Raw genomic sequence first — 26,080 nt, forward strand, 5'->3', positions numbered from 1 at the left:
GCAAGACGGGGTGCATTATCTGAAGGGACTTTAAGACTGAGAATAAAATAAAGCCAAAAGTGAGTCCACTTTTTATGGTCGCCATATAGGAGCAATTGTATTTTATTTTGAAAGTTTATTTATTTTGAGAAAGAGAGAGAGTGTGTGAGAGAGCACGAGTGGGGGAGGGGAGAGAGAGAGAGAGGGAAAAAGAGAGAGAGAGAATCCCAAGCAGGCTCCGCGCTGTCAGCACAGAGCCCAAGCCAGGGCTTGATCTCACGAACTGTGAGATGATGACCTAAGCCGAAATCAAGAGTCAGACACATAACTGACTGGGCCACCCAGGCACCATGTGAGCAATTTCAAACAGTGTCTGATAAAATATCCCTCCCCGCAAAAATAGTGTTGTTATTCTAAGTTCTCAACAGTTGGCATAATGGCTGTTGAGTTTTAATAAAATATATATAGACTTTTTGGCATATTTTTATTACCTATCCTTTCCTAAACATTGTATTCTCTGTGAAAGGTCACTTGGAGAACTCCCAGTAGGCAGTTGGGCCCCCCACCCCGCCCACTGAACACATGCTTACCCAGCCACACGGTTTATTTCGGGAGTACATTCATCATAATGGTCGGGAAGTATCCAAGCTCACTTAGGGTGCTGTCCCTGTCTCCAACACCCCCCACCGAGGTGTGACATATTCCTCTTTTTAAAAATAGTATATCAATTTAGTGGAATATGATCAACAAGAATAAGGCAGATCTATATATAACGATACAAAAATAACCTCCAATATACAGCGTTCAGCGAAATAAGACTATACAGAACACTGAAAAATATTTGAAAAAGTGACATGTATGTACGTATGTATGTTTTATACATGAATAGAATCTCTCAAAGGACAAATAAGAAATGCTAGATTCAGAAAGAACAGTAGGGGCCTCTGGGTGGCTCGATCGGTTAAGCTCCTGACTCTTGATCTCAGCTCAGGTCTTGATCTCAGTGTCCTGAGTTCAAGCCCCATGTTGGGCTCCATGCTGGGCATGGAATCTACTCCCAGTGTGGAGCGTACCTAAAACAAAACAAAACAGCAACAACAACAAAACAAGATGAATGGTAGTACAGTGATCTTAAAGACAAAGACACATACTTGAGCTACCTCAATTCTGTCATCCGCGTGACTGCTTGGCGATTTCGTGGATGTTAAGAATTTAGCCCAGCCGAGGCCGAGGGTGAATGGGAAGGTGTAACATTTTTAGTTGGTAGTGCAAATGTTAGTTCATACATGAAATGTTTCACGGAGTCCAAGCGCTGTTTTTCACAGTGGCATTCGTTTCTCTTTCTCAGTTGTTAATGGTTCATTTTAAAGCTAACGAACTCATCAAGAGGGTAATGGCTATTACCGATTATTATGTGATTCTTAGATGAATAACTTGGCCGCATAGAGAGGGGAGTTTTAAAAACCGATTTGCTCTGGGTGTCTGATCCACTGCATGCCTGACTTTTAATCAGGACATATGTTTTCTACAAAGGACAGGGCTGTACTTGGCCATGCACTTGCCCAAGAAGGCAGTGCCTCCTCACGTAATTCCTGGTGGGTCCTTCCTAATCCCCTCCCCTGGTGAGCCTTGCATCCTAGAATTACAAAGGACCTCTCTCCATTGGCTTTTTGGGACTTCATGATGGACTGAGGCATGAGCCAAATGGGTTTCGGCTGTGCCAATACAGTGCAACCCCCCCCCCCCCACCGCCACGCTGGCCTTCTTCGGGGGTCAGGAAGGAGCATGTGCAACCAAAGATCCCCAGCTGATCACTTTCTGTTTTGAGCGACAGCCTCCCATCTACCCCGGGGTGGGGGGGCCCACACAAATACGATGTCGTATGTGTGCCCTTTTGTGCAAAACCTTGGGAAGCACGGCTTGGGGGGCAAAGACAGTGCCATTCTTGGCCGTTTGGGAGAAATGGATCTGTTTTGTGCAGATAAGAAAACGGTGGTTTGGCGTGTTTCGTTGCCTGGTGAAATTACCCGGTGGTTCTGTCGCTTCCAGATCAATCTGAGTGTGAGCCATCGGCAACCCGTGCACAGCGTGTGGCCGGCTGAAAATGCATCGTCTCTCGACGTGAAGCTCAGCTATTTTTCCCCAGCTTGGGTTGTTGTGTTGTTTTCTGCTTCCGCCTACAGCCTCTTCACGTCCTCTCGGGGACGTGCTCGGTGACATAGCACAGCTGCACACGCGGCCGTTCTTTTTCTTCCCGAAATGAGGGGAAGGCTCTGTGGCTCCAGTGCCCTGTGATGCAGGCCGTCCAAGAGATGTCACAGTACGACGGTCGGGACCCCAGTTTCTGCGGAGATGGCACCACCCGTGCCTGAGGGTGATGGTGACAGCTTACAGTAGGTGTCCGATTGTGACACATGAGTGAAATGGAAGTCACCATTCCTTTCGGGGGGATTTACAAGCTGTCGATTGAACCATCCGGGATTCATTCACATTCTGCTGAGGTTTCGTGTTCTCTTCCTACAGGTAATGAATGAGGTGCGGGCAGCATAGAGGGGTCGAAGCCAGAGCACAATCCGTGGTCGGTAAAGTGCGTTCGGTCAACAAATATTTACGGGAGATCTCTGTGTCGGGCGCTGAGCCGTGTGCTGGGGTGCTTTACTCGGCAAGATGGTGAGAAAAGTTATTGTAAAGGCCCAAAGAAATTCCTACGAACAAAAGCTGGAGGTGTTTTGAAGTTACTTAAAGGTGGTTATTTGAAGGAGAACGTATAAGGCGTACCTGGGTGGCTCAGTCGGTTAAGCATCTGACTTCAGCTGATGTCGTGATCTCACGGTTTGTGGGTTTGAGCCTCGAGTCAGGCTCTGTGCTGACAGCTCAGGGCCTGGAGCCTGCTTCACATTCTGTGTCTCCCTCTCTCTCTGCCCCTCCCCTGATCATGCTCTCTCTCTCTCTCTGTCTCAAAAATGAATAAACATTAAAATTTGTTTTTAGGGGCGCCTGGGTGGCTTGGTCGGTTAAGTGTCCGACTTCGGCTCAGGTCATGATCTCACGGTCCATGAGTTCAAGCCCCGCGTCGGGCTCTGTGCTGACAGCTCAGAGCCTGGAGCCTGTCTCGGATTCTGTGTCTCCCTCTCTCTCTGCCCCTCCCCTGTTCATTCTCTGTCTCTCTCTGTCTCAAAAATAAATAGAAACGTAAAAAAAAATAAATAAATAAAATAAAATAAAATAAAATAAAATAAAATTTGTTTTTAAAAATAAAGGAAAATGTATAATGGCGTCTGTCTTCCGTGTTTATAAATGCATGTGGCCAAATCCTCTCCAGACTTGTGGGCTTGACTCTGGGCGTTAGCAGAGCTCCGGACAGGTACAATTGGGGACCATCGTGTGTCCCAGTATTTAGGAATATAAATCAGCCTACTAACGGTTAAATAAAGTATGCTCTGTCTTCTTACTTTTTTTTTTTAATGTTTATTTATTTTTGAGAGAGAGAGAGAGTGCACACTCGCGTGAGCAGGGGAGGGGCAGGGGGAGGGTATAGAGGATTCAAAGTGGGCTCTGTGCTGACAGCGTGGAACCGGCTTGGGATTCTCTCTCTCCCCCTCTCTGCCCCTTACCTGTGCTCTCTCTCTCTCTCTCTCTCAAAATAAATATAAATGAACTTAAAAAAAAAAAACCACACATTCATAAGGACAACTGAAAAACGTGTAAAGCTATGATTTGTACATGACCAAAGTTTGGCAGCTGTCCCAAAGCGGCTGCATTAACTATTACTGCCGTGCTTAAACGTTCCTTTGTTCTGTTTGAATGACTAACAAAATGAAGGCGCATAATTTGTAATTATTTCATGTTTATTTCCTTAAATTTTTGTCTTCAGCTCAGCATGGTCACGAATTCTGTCATTGTGGCAAATGTGCTCACATAAGTTTGTTCTGTCGACGGCAGTGAGCTCAAGGATTTAAAAAATGTAAGTGTATTTAAAATATGCAACACGTGGGTGTGTTTCATAAAAAGTGTGAAGTACATGTAAAAATATCAAAATTAATTTTTCATATGTATCTTCAAAGAAAGTTACTTTTTCCTACAAAATATAAAAATTAAAACGGGAAAGGGAAAAATACAGATTATAATTAATAAATGTGGAAAATGGTACGACAAAATTATTTAAAGAAAACTGAATTTTAAGTTTAATTTTCTAAAAACTGAAATCTGATTAAATATTCATGCCGATCATGCTTCATATTGCTAGCTTCCGACTCTCACCCAGTGGCTAACGGAAGGGATCCGTATCATGCATCACACACGGACTGTTTAGACCCACACAGACACGGGGTTGAGGGTGACAGGCATTGTGAGGCGCATCGTCACGTTTCTCAGCCGCCACGTTGGTGCAAATATCGTGATAATTCCCCAGTAGCTACAGGACCAAGAGTTGAAGCCAGGAAATGAATGAGTAGTTCTCCTGGGAAGTGGAGGGTCGGAGGGGAAAGAGCTGACCGGTTAATTTGCTTGTGTTTTCTCTCCCCTGCATGCGTCTGCCGGTCAAATCCTCCCTGCGCTCTGGAATACCATCTTGCCTTCTATCTGCAGCCACAGTACGACCCACAGACCTTCATGTCTTGCAGGCGGTGAGTTTTTCTTTTTTCCCAAGGACATAGGACACAAGATACGGAGAAGCCATGGAGAAGCTGTTGCCTGGGGCCCGAGCTGTGTTGGGCACAGGAGTGGACATTAGGGTGATGAGTGAGGCTTTGCCAGCCCTGAGCACTGGATCCCCAGTGGCTGGGGGGGCCGTGTGAACATTAGCAACATTTTTGTTCTTGTGAGTGTGGGGCTGTCTAAGCCTCGGGTCTCAGGACAGGATCTTAACCCCCTCAGTCTACCGGGAGTGTTGACAGCACTCAAACACAGCAAGATCCCAGAAAGGGTTTCCAACTTGGCTGGTGGTTCTTCTTACCCTCTGGTGGCTCTGCCCTGCTCACTTCTGGGGGGTGGGAGGTTCTGGACAGGGCACTTTCTGGAGGCCTGGCCTGCTTCATGGCTCATTTCTATCCTGGTTGCTTCCTGGAGTAGTGCGGCATTAGAGTTGAAGTCACGGTTGTACAGTCGGCCGGGAATAAAAGTATCCTTTGTGGTTTGCATGAAGTTGCATGATGGGTAGGCCTTGGACAGAGGCACGCTTTCTTTCTGGGATGCTTCTACCCTGCTATCGCAGGGCTGGGCTGCACCCTGCGGGCTTCCTGACTGCAGCAGGGCATCTGCTCTCACCCCACGTTAGACCCTCATCCCCAGGTTAGCCTAGCTCCAGCCAGTAGTGGGAAGGGGGGTGCTCTGTGCCGATTCCCGACGGTGCTTCTGTGGTGGAATTCACAGGTGTGGTTACGGTTCTGTGTTGTCATCTCTCTACTTGTTGGTTGCAAAGCTGAGCCGGAATATTCTGTGTGCAAGCAAAAAAATAAATATTGTATTTCAATATTACGTTCCACTGAAATACAGGGAGATAATCGCGGGACTCCAGTCAGGGCTGTTGGTGTTTATCAGGTGCTTTACTGTAGCCGTAGGTCCGGCAGGGCAGACAGGCTGGACACGAAGGGTTAACCAGCCAGCTGGGCACTACAGTGAGAAGGTGACAGGCCAGGCATTTTTAAACCATTAGGGCCTCTTTTCACACTCAGAAACCCGCTCCGTGGGTCTTCATCCAGACTGTGTCTGAGGCACGGCTGACCTGGCTTTCACCTTCTGTGCCCTTAACCTGGCTTCCCATTTACTGTTAACTTCATTCCCCCCAGATCCTGAGCTCTGTCCACCCGATAACTTCACCTGGACTCCGGATTCCTTCTCCTGGCTGATGATGGTTGTCCTGGGAGCTTCCCTGCCTCCCTCAATCCCCGAGAATACAAAGCAAAAGATATGGAGAAGGGGTTTGAAATTCTCGTTCCTGAGGGTCTGACAGGTTGAGACAGACATTCCCACCTAGAGAGAGAGCATATGGGCAAAGTTAAAAAAAAAAAAAAAGGTGAATGCAGGGGCACCTGGGAGACTCAGTCAGTTGAGCGTCCAACTCTTGGTTTCAGTTCAGGTCATGATCCCAGGGTTGTGGGATCGAGCCCTGTGTCGGCCTCTGCACCGACAGCATGGAGTCTGTTTGAGATTCTTTCTCTCTCTGCTCCTTTCCTGCTCTTTCTCTTCCTCTCTCTCTCTCTCTCTCTCTGTCTCTAAAGTAAAAAAAAAGAAAAGAAAAGAAAGAAATAACGAAGGCGGGAGTAGATGGCAAGGCCCACACAACATTTCTGGTGGGTGTCCGTGTAACAGAGGCTTACCAGGGAGAGCCATGATGCTCTCAGGTCAGGATGCCATGACCAGCCTTGCCGGGCCCTGCTGGCCCCAGTCCCTCCGATCACCTGGCAGCCTCACACTTTGAGAAGGTCCCAAGGCTCTCACGATGAAAACGCGTGACCGTAACAACTCCTGCGATTCATGTGTCTCCTCCGTAAACTGAGCTCTGTGCCTGGTGACATTAGGTGCGTCTAACGCCACACTGAGAATAGATTAAGTCGAACGGTCGTGCGGTCCTTTGCAAGGATACCCCGTTTCTGTGGTGTCGCAGATGTTTTGGTTGGGTCTCATCTTTAAGCGGCCTTAGCCAAAAACATCTTCTTGCAGAACAGCCGGCTCACTTCAGTATTTCACTTTGGACAGTTGCTTGACTTCGTTTAGCACCCCGTGCCGGAGCCCGGTCTCCCCAGGCCCCGCACGCTTCCCTTCCGTTAGCGTCAGCGGGAGCCTCGGCAGACAGATTGAGGCCAAGGGAAGGTGGACCCCGACGGCTGCACTGTGGGGGCAGCGAGCCTCGCAGAGCAGAAAGCTGGCGCACGGGGAGAGCCGTCAATGATGCCTTGCGAGCCATATGCCGCCTTAGATTGTATTTACATTGAGACATACAACAGCTTGTTATCAAACAAGGCAAGACACAATACTCAGCGGTAGGAGACCGCAGCCACAGTGAGCCTCAGAGTCTGCTCCCCCCACCTGCTGTTGCCTGGGCGTTTAAGCTGGCAGAAATCCTGATCAGGTCAGTGTAGGGAAATGTGACAATGTCTGTGTTGGGCGCCGATGGACGGACGTAGGGAGGCTCTCCCTACACTCCGAAGCACGGAGGTATTTGCATTTCTGCTGCCTGGCTCGATGCTTCCTCCAGGAGCTGGTTGATGTCCTCAGGCCTACCCCGGTGTACCCTCAAGGGCTTTTCTGGTTAAGGGCCTTCCAAAGACGCAGTCCTGGAGGGGGGCCGCCTCGAGACCCATCTGTGAAAATATGCGGCTGAGACAGTGCAGCGGAAGCTGACTTGGAGCCCAGGGGGTGTCTGTGCAGGGCCTGGCCGGCTCCTTTCGGGGGGTCGGGTGGGGGGTGGGCCGCCACCCAGTGGGAACCTGACAACACAATGCACAGTTGTGTTGGCGGTTGGGGCGCAGGCGTGGTTCTGCATTGTTGCTCCGCCTGGATCAGTGTTTTGTGACTGTGGGGGGGCTCTCTCCTGTTAAAAGTTGTGCAGAGCTGATTCCACCGAGGTCAGCTCAGATTCCACCGAGGCCCAGGGGAGAGAGAGGAAAGCCCCCTCTCTCAGCTGGAAGACAGACAGGGAGAGGACATAAAGAGGGAGTCCCTTTGCCTGTGGCCTGGCCTCACCGACCTGAAATCCACACGGATTCGGTAAGAGCTCCCATCTCACTAAACTCCCACTGGCAGGAAGGTGTCGGGATGTTCTCGCATGTTAGGGGAGAACCTTTTGGGGGAGAAGGTGACGTTGGAACTTCAGGCTAGAGACTCCATAGAGAGCTTTTCTGGAATTCCTTAATGGGCGGAGCCTCACGTTTAGGCTGGTTATCCCTGGGAACCAAAGAACCTGGCCGAAGTCTGATGAGTTTAATGCGGTTATCTAACGAAGGAGCCAGACTCCAGGGGTTTTTAGGACCCACTTTGCACCTGAGATCCTGCGTGTCAGTCAGGGGGTGAGTGCAAGCTCTGTCTTCTTGGACACCTGAGTTTAAGCCCCATCTGCCAGTTTTTTCGCTTGCTGTGCGGCCTGGGGCAAGTCACTTAACCTCTCTGCACCTCCGTCTCCTTAGTCCTAAAACGGACAGTTGGTACGAGAAGTCGTCTGGTTCACAGTAGATGCTCAGTAAATGGTGGTTGTGCTCCCTCCCTCTCCTTCTCTGAGTTGGCAAAGGCACATGGGCATCAGGGTCCCTTCTTCTCTCAAGTGCACTCAACCACGGACCCAAGCGTCCTTCCCATCCCAGCAGGAGAGGATCTTCAGAGATAGTGTAATTCAGACGGAAGGCACCGTGTCTCTCCAAGGATAGGTGTTCTCTCTCTACTGGGCCAGCTGAGAGTCCACGTCCTCTGTTGGTGCCCGTGACCCTCACACCCTCCACGGGGGGCTGACTCGTTTGCAGGTGGCCGAGCTGGGTGGTCTCTAGGCTTGCCTGGCACACGGCTTTGTCAGGTGCCCATCATCACGCCCGACGCCCCTGCTTGGCGTGTAACTTCCTCCCGCCCCCGCCCCCCTCCAGTGCCTGCCCCCGGTTCACCAGACAGGCAGTGAAAGAAGGTGGAGAGAAAGAGAGTTTCCAGTCTCCCTGACCTCGGTTAAAATCTCCACTCTGCTGGTGGTTAGCTGTGCAACGTTAGGCATGTCCCTGAACTCCCGAGTCCCAGAATCCTAGTCTGCAAAGCAGGATATTAATTCCTTCTTGGCAGGAGTGTTGTAAATATCAAAGGCAGCGAAGTATCTGGCACACGGGAGGCATTTGATAATAATATCCTTGTTATTCAGAGCAACGTTCTCATGCCCTTAAATCATTCTCTTTAAATAATGAGAACAGCGGTTCCCAAAGTGTGGCTCCTGGGACAGCGGCCTCAGCAGCTCCTCTGGGGCTTAGGAGACGTGGATCCCGGGCCCCACCCAGGACTACTGATTCAGAAGCCCTGGGGGCAGCCTCCACAATCTGTTTTCACACAGCCTCCAGGGGATTCCCAATGCACCACGGAGCTGGAGAACCTCTGAATTGGAAATATTTTTCAAAACCTCACCGCTCAAGGTCAATTCTTTTGCTTGTTCCCGGATGTGATTTGGGAGGGTTTCCAAACTCAAGGGCCACGGAGGCTGGTGCAGATACCTGTGGCCTGGGGCTGCGTAAACGGCCTGCCTGAATGCAAGAGAAGGCTCCAGAACCCTTGAGCTGGGCCTCCTCCCGCTCCGACAAGGGCCTTTGATCAGTGTTCCCGACCTGGCTTACGGCCACCCCCTCCCGCGACCAGGAGGGCCGTTCTTTCTTCCCTGGGAGCAGAAGGGTGCAGTGCAGACCCCGTGCTGAGCTGTGCTCCAGCCCACGCGAAGGTACTTCCTCCTTGCAGGGCAAGGGCTGGCCAGGGCCTTGCGGACAGCTACGCCCGTGATTACCCAGGTATGCGGTGGCAAGGTACTTCTTGAAGGGACGCTGCCAACGCGGCCCGACCAGCGCTTTGCCTGAGCCCAGACGGTGTTATTAGTACCGTATGGCGGCTCTAATTTTAGGGGAAGCCTGATGCCTTGGTGTTGTCGTATTCTGTCAAGCAGTCTTCCAAAGGATGTGCTCATTTCTTTCATGTGGTTTCTTCGCCCGCTCACCGAATTATTGAATGGGGCCACATCCAAGCAACTAACGCAAATAGCCCTTGACTCCGTTCCACGATCCGCCATGGTTCCTGGGGGCCTCCGAGGTGCCGGGGACTGCGCAAGGGGCCACGAAGCGTTTGGCGTCCGGGACGGCTTCGGTTCTGAGAACAGAGCGTTGCCGACAGCTGCGCAGAGCCCTTCAAGGCCCCGGATCTTCGGTGTCATAAATGGACGCGGCCCCAGTGTGAGCGCTCCACGTTTCACTTCTCTTTGCAGACGTGGTGTGGCCTTGCGGTGAGGCGGATCCGGGTTCGAAACTGGCCCTGCCACTCACTAGCTGTGTGACCTGGGGAAAGTTACTTAGCATCTCTGAGCCTCAGTGCCCTTATCTCTCCAGTCGGTCAGAACCCTTGCAGGGTTGTTGGGGATAGGCAAGAGATCTCTAGGGAAGGTGCCTTGGAAAAGGCGATCCATCTCATCCTATGGCGACGTGACTTGGAAGGCACTGTTTCAAAATCTGAGCGGAAGGAAGAAAGAAGGCTTGCGGAAGTAGAAAGCAGAGGTCCTTCCAGGAATGTCTGGGCTTCCTGTTTCATTGTCCTTCACTATGTGCTCCTCTGGTGAGTCCCCTAGGGTGCTCCTTCTGGACACCGGCTGAGGGACGTGTGCCCAGAACGGGGCCCTTGAGCCGTGGTCCAGCCTGTCAGCCGACCCATGGGGCTGACTCAGGACGCTGGCGCGCTTGGCATTTGTCTGGAACCACTTGACTGGCTAGCGGAGCAGAGGGTTCGAGGAACTGGTTCTTGACTTTTCACTGCGACCTCATAGTCAGGTCGCCTGAGCCCTGTGGGGAGGACAGAGCTCTCCAGAGGAAAGGACAGGTGAGACAATGTCTAGAGAGTTCTATGCAGGAGGAAGGTGCCGGAACAGAGCTGCGCTGCGGGGGCTGGGGGCTCCCACACAGGACTGGCCTGGGGCGGGGTGGGCGCTGGGTTATTCCCTGGGGTGCTCAGTGAATCAGGTGTTTTGAATGCAGAGTTAGTAATCAGTAAACTCATCCAGACAGGCTGGTTTTAACTAGGAAGCAGAACATGAGCAAACACGTGTAAAACCTTTTGGATTCTTTTCAGCATGCGGACAGTTTTTAAACCTTTCGTGGACACTTTCTGTGCATGATTTTTATTGTGGTAAAATACACTTTACATCAGATGTACCATTTGAACCATTTTTTAAAAAGCTTTTTTTTTTAACATTTATTTTTGAGAGACAGAGAGCAAGCGGGGAGGGGCAGACAGGGAGGGAGACACAGAATCCGCAGCAGGCTCCAGGCTCCGAGCTGTCAGCACAGAGCCCGACATGGGGCTGGAACCCACACACTGTGAGATCGTGACTTGAGCCGAAGTCAGACGCTTAACCAACTAGGCTTCCCGGGAGCCCCTTATTTGAACCATTTTGAAGCGTGCAGTTCAGTGGCCTCAGGGGCATTCATATTGCTGTGCTGCTATTACCCACTCCATCTCCAGAACTTTCTCATCTTCCCAAACTGAAAACTCTGCCCCCATGAACTACTAACCCCCCGCCTGCCTCCTCCCAACTCCTGGTAAGCACCATTTACTCCACTGAAACTTTTGTAGAAACCAAAGGAAGCTTCTAGAAGATAATAGAAGGTGCTTCAAATATCCACTTCCTTCAATAGTATATTTAAGAACTCTGTCTTCTTGGGGCATCTGGGTGGCTCAGTTGGTGAAGCGTCCGACTTCGGCTCTGGTCATGATCTTGCGGATCTTTTCGAACCCTGCGGAACCTGGAGCCTGCTTCGAATTCTGTGTCTCCCTCGCTCTCTGCCCCTCCCCCACTCATGCTCTGTCTCTCTCGCTCTCAAAAATAAATAAACATTAAAAAATAATAATAATAAGAGTCCTTTTTTTAAAAAATTTTTTAAATGTTTATATTTAAAGGAGAGAGAGACAGAGCACGAGTGGGGGAGGGGCAGAGAGCGAGGGAGACACGGAATCTGAAGCAGGCTCCAGGCTCCGAGCTGTCAGCACAGAGCCCGACGCGGGGCTCGAATTCACGGATCACGAGATCACGACCGGAGCCGAAGTCGGCGGTGTAACCGACTGAGCCACCCAGGTGCCCCGAACTCTGTCTTCTTAACATAGGAACTCTGATCCCTCAGACGCAGGCACAAAACAAAGGCTTGAACGTTCGTGGAAATGTTTTGCCCCCCTCGGAACAACCGTGGATGCCTTTTGCTTTGCTCTTGCTGAAAAGAGCAGTATGCTGTTTATAAAAGAACACTTGCGAAGAAGAAAGACTTGGAACGGACCACCGTCTTCCTGAGTTGTTGACAGCTGTTATTCAGTGGAAATCTCAGTGGAAACCAAAGAAATATCGAAGCATTGTTTCAACGTGAACATTTGAAGTGGCTTCCTTCCAAAGCTTGGCTGGTTTAGGTACCTGGGATCTGCGGCCAAAGCCTCCCGCACCGTCTTGATTTCTCCCCTATAGCTATTGTTGACGCAGCTGTGGAAAAGTCTGGTGTGCATCCTGAATCTGTGATCGCCTCCACTGGCGGGGAGTCACAGCTTTCTAGGCTATGTCACCGTCTCTTCCACGATCGTTGGCCTCTCTGTGTGCAGGCGTTCGGGGTCTTGAGGAAAAGCCAGCTTTTCCATTGTTGGGAAGGTTGGCAAGGCTTTCTCAGAATCCCAGGGGGTGTGGTGGCTAACGTGGATTTCGGCGGAAAACCCCCACAGTAGGAAGGTAGGAGGAATCTGGGGCATCTAAGAGAAGCTGACGGACCCCTCCCCGTCCCCCCACCCAGCCCTGCATATCATTGGTTTTCTTTTCTTTTTAAATATGTGACGGGGGCACCTGGGTGGCTCAGTCGGTTGAGCGTCTGACTTCGGCTCAGGTCACGATCTCATAGTTCATGAGTTCAAGCCCCGCGTCGGGCTCTGTGCTGACAGCTCAGAGCCTGGAGCCCGCTTCGGATTCTGTGTCGCCCTCTCTCTGTGCCCCTCCCCTGCTCATGCTCTCCCTGCCTCTCAAGAATAAATAAATAAAAATAAAAGTTGTGGCGTGCGACTTGGCCTCTTGGAGCCCTGGGCACCATGTCACGGACCTGCTCACCTAGCCTGGATGCTGACTCACCATGTGCCCTGCTGAGTCATTTCATGTTTGGTTTTGTATTGTTTTTCCCACCAATAAAATGGGGATCATAACACCCATCCCGGTTTTAAGACTCAGAGGAGAAAACATACGTGAAAGTGATTGGAAAGTCATAAAGCGCTTTCCAGGCGAGGTGTGGCGGGCCTTTCGGGGAGTGGGGTGTGGGTTGGGGGTGCCGAGCCCCTCGGCCCTCTGGCTGTACGTGCCTCCCGCAGGTGTTCTCATTGCCCAAGCTGGCCAGGACGAATGACACCACGAGCGGGGAAGCGTCGTGAGGGAGGGTGGGCAGCGAGGGCCCCACAGCATTATTGAGAGGACTCAACACGCGTCCTGGGCGAAGGGCTCCCATGATATTCTCACTGCAGTCATCCGCTTCAAATGCCGCTTCCTCCAGGATGTCCTCCCTCTTTGGTCCATGGAGGCAGCCTCCCAGGGGCAAGGACATCATCGTGTTAGATGTTACCTCTCGGCTTCCTGATTTGTTGCCGTCGTCGGGTGTGTAATCTTTGCAAGCCCTTTTCACCTGGGCTTTATCACGAAACTCCTTGATCACAGTCACGTGCTCAAACCCAGCAACCTTGGGGCTGAGTTCTTTGAGCCCATGTTTACTTACGTCACCACACTGAGCCATGGGTGTATAGCATTGGGACAAGGACATTTGACCAAGTGGTTTGGATGTGGAATCTGGGGTGGGTGAGCGGCATGTAATTCTGTGTTTAAGTAAGCATGTTTACACAGAGACTTTTGTCCTGTAGATACTGGTTTCATGACATACCTGAGGGTCGCTGTGCAGAAGCGTCGGGCCAGCCTGGAGTGATCTCGTCTCAGAAGGCACGAGGCTGGGGCCTAGGAGTCCTGGGTACCCAGGGGAGAGGGGCCGCCGTCTGGGTAAAGGTGGGCCGGCCTGGGCTGTGGGTCCCTCTCCTGGGCAAGGGAAGGCCATGGCGCAAGGAAAATTCTGAAACACCAAGAGGAGGCTTGGGGCTGACTGTGGACCTAAGGAAGCTATGGGAAAGAGCTTGGCAACTGGCTGAGAGGGTTCTGGAGGCATTAGCTGGGGCCACTGTGTGTGTGTGTGTGTGTGTGTGTGTGTGTGTGTGTGTGTGATTGGGGGGGGTAGGGGCAGGGAGGGAGGAAGGGAGCCTTGTACTCAGGACAGTAGCAGGACCCACAGTCCCCAGGAGACGGTTGGGAGAGAACCCGTTTGGGCAGATGTCAGCCGGAGTGTGAGGATGTGGTTATAGGGTCCTTGAAACCTGTGGAGCTCACTCCCCCTTCTGATGCTCAGGCCCCCCCTTTAAAATGGCCCAAATGAATAGTCAGAGACCCCGTGTCTGGTACTCCTAGGGACAGGATAGCCCTATTGGATCCATTCTTTGTTTTTCCACTGGATTCTGTTCGAGGCACAACTTACGCACGATAAAACGTGCACATACGCACAGCTCCGTGAATGCACGGCTCAGTAAACAGTCCTGTTCGCATCCACCCACAGAACCACCTCCCAGATCAAGATGGAGAGTATTTTCACCAAGCCAGCCAGCTTCTTCATACTCCTTTCCAGGAAGCAACCCCACTACCCACCCGAGGGCCATTACTTCTCTGCCTCTGACCACCTTAGATTAGTTTTGCCTGTTTTTGAAATCTGCGTAACTGGGATCATTTGTCACCTCGTTTGTGCCCAGCTGGTGTATCCCAGCCCCTCACTTCGTTGAGCCTCCTCTGGGGTGCACGCCTCTGCTCCACCCCCGTCTCAACTCCCTTCCCAGGGAGTCTGTTTTCTGGCACCCCCCCCCCAGCCCTGCTCTTCATCCCCCACCGCCCCCAGTCCTTGCTCACCTCCATGGTGGAAGGTGTGCCGTGACCCCCGGGAGAGCTCAGCGTTGATGCGCTGCTGATGGTGACCCCCTGCTGAGCGGGGCTGCAAGGGCAGGGGGAGTCGGCTCTTCTTAGCTCCGTAAAGGGGAAGGCTGTGGCCTGCGGTTTGGAGAGGCAGGCTGGCGATGAACTTGAACACGAGCTCTTTGACCTTGAGAAAGTCGTTCGACCTTTCTGGGCCTTAGTTTCCTCTTTCCCAAAATGAAGGAGGCGTTAGAGGCTCTTTGAAGCTCCTTGCGGGGGGTGCCTGGGTGGCTCAGTCGGTTAAGCCTCTGACTCTTGGTTTCGGCTCAGGTCGTGATCTCATAGTTCGTGGGATTGAGCCCCGGGTTGGGCTCTGTGCTGACAGTGCAGAGCCTGCTTGGGATTCTCTTTCTCTATCTCATGCTCTCTCTCTCCCCCCCACCTCTCTCTCAAAAATAAATAAATAGGGGCGCCTGGGTGGCGCAGTCGGTTAAGCGTCCAACTTCAGCCAGGTCACGATCTCGCGGTCCGTGAGTTCGAGCCCCGCGTCGGGCTCTGGGCTGATGGCTCAGAGCCTGGAGCCTGTTTCCGATTCTGTGTCTCCCTCTCTCTCTGCCCCTCCCCCGTTCATGCTCTGTCTCTCTCTGTCCCAAAAATAAATAAACGTTGAGAAAATAAATAAATAAATAAATAAATAAACCTAAACAACAGTTAAGTTCCTTAGTCCGTGATCCAAGAATCCAGAGTGCATGATTCTGAATCTTCCCTACATGGGTTCGTCCATACATCTTCTGTGGGTATGTGGTTCCCAAGTGAAGCTTCAACGGAACACGCATGTGTGTGTGTGTGTGTGTGTGTGTGCCCCATCTTGCAGTTCAATATTCCTGCAGACCTAATTCATTTTATACCCTGGGTTTGAAAAAAGCCATCCCAACAGCAGGGATTCTAGCCCGGTGGACGGCTGGCCTCCTTGTACTGATTGATGAGGGGCTTTTTTTTCTCCCAGCTGACCTCGGGGGCTTGCCCCTACCCTCAGGCAAAGGGCTATGTGGTGGTCCTATCTATAGAAGTTTCCAGAAATGGATGAAAGGACAGTTCTGTTCGGAGAGTATTTTGATGTCTTGGTTCAGCAGTCTTAGAAGGTCTTTAGGCTCCAAAAAAGAATCTGTATTTTGGGATTCAGTTCAAAATGGGGCTCTCGGGTTCCCCGGTGAGGCTGTCTAAGGGGGATTCAACCATCAGCGGCGGGCCAGCTCCTGGGCTGCCGGGCTCAGCTTCCCATCTGTGAAATGGGCGAACACTCCTTGTTTTATCTTGCAGGATTGTTGTCAGCATCTGATAAACACAGCCCGGAGACAATAGATACACAGCCCGGAGAAAAGGCATCGTTCCAGTGAGTCTTAGGTGTAGGCCAGTACACCTTGGGTTTGGTCCAGGGTTCAGCTGGGTAGACTGACTGGTTTTTGTGTCCTTGTTCGATCAGAGCCCAGGGCCTTCAGAGGGTTCCTTCAGTTCTTCTCCCGACCTTTCTGCCTTTTCTTATCTCTGCTCTTCTTCCCCTGTACACGTGAGCTTTTATTGCTACCAGCTGGCTTGGGATATTTAGAAGCGTGGTGTATTATAGCTAGGTAAGGACTTAGATTGCTTCCGTGAGAGCAGCCCAGAGAGGCTGAATCGCCTGCCCCAGGCCCCTGGACCGCGGGCCTCTGATTCGCCTTTGCATTAGCTCTTTCAGTCTGCTGCCTCTGACCGCTCTAACTCGTTTAAGTGGGTTGGCTTTGGCTTCGGCTCTTTGAGGACCCGGGCTAAGCCTCACACAGGTACTCAATGTTTATCTTTGGTCAGATTGGACAGTTAATAAATATTTGTTTCAGTTAATGGAAGTCTGAAGGAATAGATACATCGTGCAGCGTGTTCTTGCCTGAGAATTATTTGTGACTACGCCTAGCCTTGGTCCCAAGGTATGGAAACCTCTTAACACCCACCCCCTCTTTCCTGGCGGTGCCTTCTGCCCTTATTTGTAGCTGAGATGGTCACGGCCAATGTGCGGTGGAGGCGAAGGGGTTAATCTCTGTCCCTCAGTCTTCTCCCTTTGCCTCTTGCGCTCCGAACATCCTTGAAACGTTACCTGCAAGTTACTGGAGCTTTAAATCGAAATGTCAACCCTCTCTCCATTCCCACTTACTGCACCGGCCCTCGCAGGACACAATGTGCTGCTTTAACAGGGGGTGACATCCTTCCTCATACGTCTTCTGTGGGTGACTTCTCCCGTGTGGCAGCTGCTGCACGGACAACGGGCTCGCGGATAATAAGCGCTCGGATCTCACCCTTCCATTATGTCATTTGGTTCCCAGCTTCTGAAACGCAGAACCGAGACATAAACCCAACGTGAGGGGAGTTTTTCTGAGTTCAGCATGACCTCCAGGCTCTTGGTGAACACACGGAGGCCCAGGGGCCTCATGGCGCTGGGTCGTTGGCTGAAGCCGAAGCCAACAGCATTTCTGTGGAGGAGGTAGGGCTGTGGGTGACATCCTCTTTCCGGAAGACTGAATTCTGGGGGACCCCTTTCTGTTTCCAGCGTGGGGTTGTGTCTGCACTGCTCAGCTGCTTCTGTGCGAGCTGATCAGCTTAGCCCGACAGCTCTTGGCGTTGGACAGGACGGTGGTGTTTTGGGACCCGCTTCCCAGCTCTGCCTGCAGCTGCAAGGCACCAAATGGCCAGGTTCGTTCATAATTTGAGCCCAGTTAACTCTGTCTTCATAGATCCGGGTTCGACACGGTAGTGTTCGTTTGCTTAAAATAGAGACACAATCCCGAACCCGGAGGAAACAGCCAAGGGCTATTTCACAGCCTCCTTTAAACGATCTGGGGTTGCCCTTCAGATAGTGAGGTAATTTATAAGCGTTCCCCCTAAACTTGTTTCCAGAAACAGTGGAGCGTTTTCATGGTCACGGTTCAGGTGTGGCGCTTTCCCCCACAGAGGAACGAGCTAACAACTTCTCTGGCTCTCTGAGGTCCCCTCCCTGGACTGGAAGGGGCCTCGTCTCCAGGAACAGTAATGACATCGAACATTCCAGGTGAAGCTGGGCTGTCCATCTCCTCTGTGCTCCTGGACATCCAAGAGGTCACAGGCAGCAGGAAAGAGAAAGGAGCCCTAAGTTGAGTCGGGGTCCACCTACCCTGCCCCCGTCTAGGCTGCTGACCCTCAGCAGAGGGCTCCATGCATTCACTGGGGTGTGGCCTTGGGTCCCCATGCCATGGAGCTGGTGAGGGTGGTTGGTCATAGCAGGGTCCACTGTCGTTCTTATACCCCACTCAGTCTGTCCCTTTCAGGGGCCCCACATCCCACATCCTTGGGACATGGCCCCATATCCAGAGATGTCACTCTGGGAGAATTCAGGATGTTTAACCAGCCACCCCAGCCTCCCTCTGCTTCTCAGTAGGGCCTCACTTGGTCTCCTTCCATCTCCTTCCGTTGACGACCAATGGGATCCTCTCGGGATGCTTGCTGTTCCATGTGTCTCGTTCGGTTTGGGCTTCTAAAACAAACTATGGTAGACTGGGGAGGTTAAACGGCAGAGATTTATTTCTTACGGTTGGGGAGTCCGAGGTCAAGGCACCAGCAGGTTCAGTGTCTGGTGAGGACGGGCTTCCTGGTTCATAGTTGGCCAACTTCTTGCTGTGTCCTCATATGGCAGAGAGAGAGGGAGCAAACTCTTGTGTCTCAGGGCACTAATCCTATGCGTGGGGGCCCCACCCTCATGATGTAATCACCTACCAAAGGCTGCATCTCCTAACACCACCACACTGGGGATTAGGGTTTCAATATATGAACTTTGTTGGGAGCACAAACATTCAGTATATAGGAATATACTCTCTACTTCAGAGAGGGTGATGTGGGGCACCGAATGGCCAGTAATCATTAGGGATTGCCTCTAACAGAGGCTGTTTGCTCTGAGCCATGGGAAGGTAGCCAAGGATACCAATTTGGTCAAGGGACAGCTAAATACAATCCCAACGGCTGTTGCTTGGCCCGTTGACTGTTTTTGAGGGCTGGCATAATGCTGGCCCAACCCTGGGTGGATGGGCATGCCCTTGGGGGTACCTAGTAGGTATTCTTTATTTAGACTTTTCTGTGACCATCGTCAGGTCAGAGGTTTCCTGGAATAGTCTAGGTGGGCATCTGTACATTCCTTCATATGTTCAAAAAACACTTACTAAATAATTGCAGTGTGCTAGGCTCTTGGGAAACAAGATGGAAAATAAATGTGGTCCCAGCCTTCATATAACTCAGTCTTAAAGAGACTGTAGGTGAGGAAACAGGTGTATTAGCTAGCTATCACTGTGTAACAAAAAACCCTGCAAAACTATCAGGAGCGTATAAGAATAAACATCTATTTTCATAGATTTGTGGGTTAACTGGGATGGTTCAGTTTCAGGCTGTAGGTCTGTGAGCATTGGTTGAGCTGATTTTATTCCAAGGTGGCCCATCCCAGGTCCCAGGCTAAGGGGCCACAATGACCTGGCACTAGATTCTTCTATCGATAATGACAGGGCTACGAAAGAGCAAGTGGAAACATGCAAAACTCTCAAGACCCAGGCCTGGAGTTGGCACAATGGCTCCTCTGTCCATATGCCCGTGGCCAACACAAAGCCACACCGCTAAGCCTGAAGCCAAGGGGCGGGGAAGAGCATTCCCGAATGGCGAGGCTACATGTATGGAAGGGAAGAATGGGGCTGATAATGCAATCCACCACACCATGGGCAGCTCCCTTAGGCACTGACCACTGGGGGCTGGCAGTGGTTGGGGTACTAAAACAGGGCGGTGGGGGAGGGGGCGGGGTGGGTGGGCACAGGTCAGTACAGCCGTGAACTGAGTTAGTTTTCTGGGCTGGAGAAAGCAGGTGTTCCAAGCAGGGCCTGTGAAGGTGCTGGTTCCTGGCTTTGTGGCCTCTGTGTGCCCATGGCTATGCCAACTCCAGGATCTGGAGAGTGCATGGGCACGAGTTTGGCCACATTCTCCGGGGCCTTGGTATGCTACATGGAGGGGAGCACTGAGGCTCTGCTTGTCCTGTTCTTGCTCCCGGAAGGGCAGGCCCCTCTCTCTGGCCTAGGCTAGCCCACCGTCTGATGTCTAAGCTCTGAGCATAGCCCAGGACATGGCAGGTGCAGACAGCAATGCATCCAGGGAGGCACTTCCCCCAAGTCCTTTGGCAGTGTTGGGCCCCTCTGAGTGTGGCGCTAGAGGCTTCCTTCCCTTCCCGCACATCTCCCCTTTGGGCCCATGGAGCCACGCACTCAGCATTCTCCGGAACCCAGCCGCGTCTCTGCCAGCCTCCTGGCTCGGGCCCCCCTCCTCTTTGCCCTGACTATTCTGAGAGCCTCCCAATTGGTCCCTCTGCTCCCACCCTTGTCGCCCCTCTGTTTCTTCTTGACACAGCACCCATCCCAACCCGTAGCTCGGGGCACGTCACTCCCTACTTCACCCCTTCTGCGGCTTCCCATTGCGCCGAGGGGAGAAACCTCCACCTTTTAGGGTGGCCTCTGGGAAGTCGAGGCTCTTGGAAAACGACACTCGGGCATTATTTGCCTCTTTCCCCGGTGCTGTCTCACGGGTGTGTGGTGGATTCCCACGGGCTTCACCAGAGAGCTGCACCACGATTTCAGAAGCAGAAATGAGAACTCGGTCCCGAAGCCAGGCACCGAGGGGATGCACAAACCCGTGAAACAGGACCACTCTCGCCACCGCTGTGTCCTCTGTCGTGAAAACGTGGTATTTATGTCAGCATGCAGGAAGTTTATTATTGCTATTTTTAAGTGAACGAACAGGTTTTAAAACTGCTTCGGTTTCCTTTCTAAGACAGGGCATTTGAAAGACGGAACCCACGTGAGCGGAAGCCCTCCGGAGGTTTCCATAATAGACATTTTCAAGGGTGGTAAAGGGTTCCCGAGACCAAACAGTTTGAGGACTGTGGCTACAGAGTATTGCTGAAACTTAACTTGTCTAGGTCTGTTGAGAAGATTATATGCAAACATGGGTGCAGGGCACTGGGTAGTGCTCGCTAATATCACGGCTATGTAACAACAGTACTGTACGGCTGTATTTTAATTCAAAACAACAACGGTAATGAAAGAAACATTGACTTGAAGTCTACGAGGAAGGGAGGAAGAATTTGTTCTGTATGTGCGTTACGAGGGAGACGGGGAGTTAGAAGAGGTGGCTTGTCTGGGGTAGGGTTGAAGCCCCCGCTGAAAAGGCAGAAGGTGGGTTTTCTCAGCTGGGCTCGTGGCTGGCCATGAGGGGGCCCGGCCTCCGCCCGTCTGTGGTAGGTGGTATCTGAAGTGCTTGCCCAGCCCACGCCTTGGAGGGACCAAGAGTGGGTGATGGGACTTGGCTTCACTGGACAGCGCTCTCGCGGCGGCATCCAAAAGGCCAAACACAAAGAAAATGCTGGCTTTGTCCAGGACGGAGCAAATCTGTTGCCTCTCCCTTTGCTGGTGGCTCCCTGCTGTCTCATTTCGGAGTAACTGCTCATTTGGCTGGTAGAGTGAAACTAAGAGACAGGTTTGACCTTGGTATATTTATAGCCAGGAAGTAGGAAAGTATCATGAGTAAAGCCAGACCAGGGAAACCATACGAAGTCCCCTGGGGAACAGCAGCGTTTGTGTGAATGTGTGAGTATGTGTGTCTGAGACAGAGAGAGAGAGAGAGAGAGAGAGAGAGAGAATATGTTTGCGCGTGAACCATTTGGTCAAAGGCTTGATTATTTCTAGAAGGAAGCCTGATTGGCTCGGTCAACTTGACGACCAGAACTTCTTTCCTTATCTGAACTTAGTTTCCCCAGCTGGAAAATGGGAGCAGTGCCTGTGTCCTTGCTGTCCCTCTAAGGCACACGGCGGCAGAAGTCACATAACTATAAACCGTGGCAGACATGAGGTGATCTAGAAGGCATTTGTCCCCTCTCCAATCCGGTAAGAAAAAAGCCACAGCGTTGCTGGCTGAGGAGGGGAAAAAACGTCCAAACATGAGCAGTTCAACCATCCGTGGCATCCTCAAACTTCGTGCAAGTTGCCTTTGACGCGGTGTGGCGACGGCAGAGAACAGTCAGCCCGGGAATGAGGAGCTTCCGTCTGTCTGGCCCACGACGTCCTTGGCAACCGTGGGCCTCTCCTCAGACGGAAGCCCCTTCGAGGCCTTGGGACCCTGGCTGAGGGGGGGCTGATATTGGTGGAGGTACGCCTTCACATAAAGAGTTGGGCAAGAGGAGAATTGTGGAGAAGAGGAAAAGTGCTCCCCCGCCGGGGGTGCAGAACAGAGTTGTTTCCCTCACGGACACACGGGGGCCTGGCGCCCTCTCATCTTCCTTCTATATAATGACAACTGTGTCCCCTCTGGCAGCAGTGAAATAGGGGATAACGTCTGCGTTAGATGACATCTGAAGGGGGTGAGCCACCGTGAAGTGACCTCAGTGCTGAGGATGACAGTTTGGCAAGATGGCAGGCCGGTAGAGGTGACCCTTGGCCTAGAGGTAGGGTGACCATACACTTTCTTACACAAGGGGGGACGCTTGTTTGGAAATGAAAGGAGGCGCTATTGGTAATGACACCAGGCATCAGGAGAAGACTAGGACAGTCTGGGTACAGGAGACATATGGTCACCCTCTTGGAGGCCACGGGAGGCTGATGGAAGAGCTTACCCCGTGGGGTTTCCCAGGGAGGGTTGGCTAGGCCGCTTCACAAGGGTTTAGTGCACAGGGAGAAAGAGCCCCAGCATTTATGCCCGAAGAGGGGTTGGCCAGCAGGCGTGGTCTTGAGAAAGGGACAAAGGAATGTCCCTCTACAGGTGAAGGGGCCCTTTCTGGAGGTCTGGTGTGGAGACCCAAGCTGCAGTCGTCATCATGCGGCCCATTCTTCCAGGGTTTGATACTTTCCAGAACACACTCATGGGATCCACGATATAGCCAGAAAAGCCCACCCAACCGTCCAGGAGTGGATAGGGCAGATTATCACTTGAGAGGTGAGGAACTTTGAGGAACAGATGGGCCCGAAGCCCTCAGCCTGCGGGGAGTGAATTCATTTCCCAGCATCTGGCGGAGGGAATGTTCCATCCACGACGCTACCTACCAGGAAGATGGCTAAGGTCTGAGTTTCTTCCAATGCGTTTCTACCCGACTGGTGACCTTCAAGGCAGGGCAGGAATCAGGAAGGAGAAACCCACGGGGCCACAGAACAGAGAAGCCTCTCCACGTGGAGAAGTGGAACTTGGTAGCCTGGGTGCCTGTGGGGCTAAGCTTCCACCCAGGTCTGTGTCTTTGTGGTTTTATAGGACCAGCTGCGCCCAGGGCGTGGGGACAGGCTGGATGCGGGATGCACCAAACTACCGAGCCCACCAAGGATAGTGGCCCACTGCCCCTGGAGTTTTGTGGAATGGCAGGAAGTTGGAGCTGAAAGTGGCCTGACGTTCACGTCCTCCGACGGCCTCATCTGCGACATGGAGAAGGAGGCGACGCGTGTTTGCATCTCGCTTGCGGGAGCCTCGGTTAATCCGTAAACCCCTCTGAGACAGGAAATGTGATCCGAGGTCAGCTCTGTTGTCCAAACGAGTAGGTGGGGAGGCAGGCTTCAAACCCGGTTCTCAGGCTGACTCTGAAACCCACACTCTTGGTAGCACATGGCACCCCCTCCCCCCGGGGCTTTGTCTGGCAGAGGTCAAGCCGTGCTGAAAGTATGCTGACCCCCATCTAAGTCTTTTTTAGGTCAACTCTCATTGTAAATGTTTTCTCTTTGATTTTGCAACCCTCGGCAATTAGTTACCAGGGCTGCAAAGGGAAGATAAGGTCGCAAGAGAGGAACCTCCCATCTGGCCCTAGTGAACCACGGGCAATTTCCGAGTGGCTCCCGGGCTGTCAAATGCAGTGACCCCACGAGGCGAACACTGAGGCCACACCGTAGGTACGACTGGGCTTCGTTTTTCCATGATCTCAGCAGAACTGTATAAACCAGAAACAGATCAGGTTCCGAGATGAGGGGAGGACATGGTCGCAGGTCCTAAAAGCCCACCCTCCCCAGCAGAGGGATCCAGATCGGGGGGTGGGGAGAGCTGGGTGGGGGGAGAGGCAGGCAGATGCAGGTGTATTCTTGCATGGCCACCTCTGATCTGCTGCCTCCAGAGATGCTGGAATGAGGGCTGTGTTCCCAAGAAGACAGTCTTGCAAAGAGGGACGCCCCTCACGTGGGGCTGGTGGTCTCTGTAGAGAGTCTGGATCCAGCAGGAGGGGAAATTGTGCAAGCACTGAAGGGTGCAGGGGGCTGTCCTTGAGGCAGGGGTCAGCCCAGTAAGAACAAACAGGTTGTTTTGGAAACTTGTCTGGCACCCTTCCCCTCGGCCCGCGTTCAGGGCCCAGTATTTTCCGAGTCTTTCGCCTTATTTGTTGATCAGCGCTTACCACATCCTTGAGAAACAGGTCAATGCAGGTGGCTGGCCATGTTCACCCCTGGGGCCGAGGTTGGGAGCTCTGATCCACACAGAGGCAAACAGAGCCACCCCCCAGCCCTCCCGCCCCAGGGACCTCTGCTGGGCTGGTCTCTCCACCAATGACGGTTCTGTCTGTTTCCATCCGTGAGATGCTGCTTGCCTTTCAAGGCTCAGCCGAAAGTCTCTCTTCACTGCCTGCCGCCTTATCTTCTGTTTCAACCTTTCTGCGTTATGAGCATTTCAAACATTCCGCAAGCTAGGGAGCAGAGGACGACGCGCGTCACCCATGTGTCATCCAGAATCAAGATTCTACCGCACCCGCTTCATCTCTCCCTCTCTCTGAATTTTTTTATAGCATCATGTCATTTCACTTCTGCATACTAGACTTTGCATCTCTAAAAAGTACCGGCATTTTCAGACATAGTGATATTCTGGTTCGGGGCCTAAAAAGGGCCAGTGATTCCTTGCTGTCATCCAATACCCAATCCACACGGAGATTCCGATTGTCCCAATTTTTTCCCCCCCTCACAGGTGATTCTTTTGAATCACGCCTACCATGTGATTTGGTTGAGTTTCTGAAGGAACGGGGCTAGCTGTTCTGCAGAACTCCCACACATGGCTTCTACCCCCAACTTTCCATTTATGCTTGTCTTACAGCCCTTATTATAGGTGCCCTCGATTGGGCCACTGCTGTCCTGGCCCCGAGTCCCCTCCACAGCGCGAGCTTTTTGAGGGCAGGCGTGATGTATTCTCTTCATCTCCGGGCCCCTCATGCCTCCCAACGTGAGGCTTTGTGCATAATAAGTGTTCCGTTGACTCTCAAAAATGTCACCGTATCTGAGCGACTTTTCTCTTTGCCACTTACAACTTAGAGTCTTAAGATTTTTGAACCCCCCCCCCCCCCCCGCCAGCCCATGACCGGGAGTGACCGCCGGGTCCAGTGAGGTTCATATGCAGAGCAGAGGACAGACCAGATTACCTTTACGACTCAGCACGACTCTGCGACTTTGGGTTCCAGAATCTGGCTGATGCCAGACATCGACTTCGTCCTCTGGCTTTGTCCTGGGATTTATCAGTCTTCTCGTGGTTAAATTCCACAAGCTGGCGTGATCTGAGGAGGAAAATTAGGGCATGATTTCTTGCCATCCCTTTTTACAGCTTGGCAAGGGACAGAAAGGTTATCCTTCCCTCCCCGTGTTGCTGTGTCTTTAGTGAGCTTGTGTGGAGCTGAGGGCCTGGAACGTTCGGGGGGTGGGGCTTCCTGCTCCTCACCTTGCTTTCTGACCCAATTCTCTGATCTCACAACCTCAGACTTGGTTGTTTCTAGAGGTATAATCTGTATGCCGTATTGAGAGCGGATGAGAAAATATGGCTTGGATTATGGAATTCAGCTTCGTGATTCATTTGTTTGACAAGCTTCTTTTGCAAACCTACCATGGGCCAGGCCTTGCCTGCCTGGGTTCTGGGAGTCCAAAGGTAAACAAGGCCCACTTTACCAGCTAGGAGTTCGCTGGTTAATGAAATAGATCATTAGTGCCAAGGTAGAAGGAAGCCTGGACATTATAGAAGACAGAGAAGGGCAGCCATGTTAGACTGCTGGAGTATGGGAGGGCTTCCTGGAGGAGGCAGTTTCTCCAATGAGTCTCAAAGGACACATCGGAATTTACTGGAAAAAGGGGAAGGGGAAGAGGGAAGAACATTCCAGATATATTTCAAGGGTGTGGAATAACATGTGGAAAGGGAAATTATATTTACCCTGTATTTTCGTTTTCTCTCTCTCTCTTTTTTACCCTATATTTTCAGAGATGCTTGTAATATCATTCACACTTCTGAAATGATTTAAAGAAAATATGCCTTGGGGTACCCAGGTGGCTCAGTCGGTTAAGCGTCCAACTCTTGGTTTCGACTCAGGTCGCGATCTCGTGGTTCGTGGGTTCAAGCCCCACATCGGGCTCTGTG

The 26,080-nt window shown here is 51.9% G+C and overlaps 1 long non-coding RNA gene across 8 annotated transcripts in view; it reads left to right on the forward strand.

Annotated features, from left to right (window-relative positions):
• Positions 1 to 205: 205 nt before the first annotated feature.
• Positions 206 to 26,080, forward strand: part of LOC102902342 — a 57,621-nt gene continuing 31,746 nt past the window's right edge. For 5 of the 8 annotated variants that reach the window (XR_006586874.1, XR_006586879.1, XR_006586878.1 and 2 more), the window contains exons 1-3: positions 206 to 2,649; positions 3,854 to 3,943; positions 4,567 to 4,604. This is a non-coding gene — a long non-coding RNA (uncharacterized LOC102902342). Of the gene's footprint in view, positions 2,650 to 3,853; positions 3,944 to 4,566; positions 4,605 to 22,972; positions 23,599 to 26,080 lie in introns of all 8 variants that reach the window. The other 3 variants (XR_006586875.1, XR_006586877.1, XR_006586876.1) reach the window with 2 other exon arrangements.

The sequence above is a fragment of the Felis catus genome, chromosome D2 (assembly GCF_018350175.1).
Source record: "Felis catus isolate Fca126 chromosome D2, F.catus_Fca126_mat1.0, whole genome shotgun sequence".
Lineage (NCBI taxonomy): Eukaryota > Metazoa > Chordata > Mammalia > Carnivora > Felidae > Felis > Felis catus.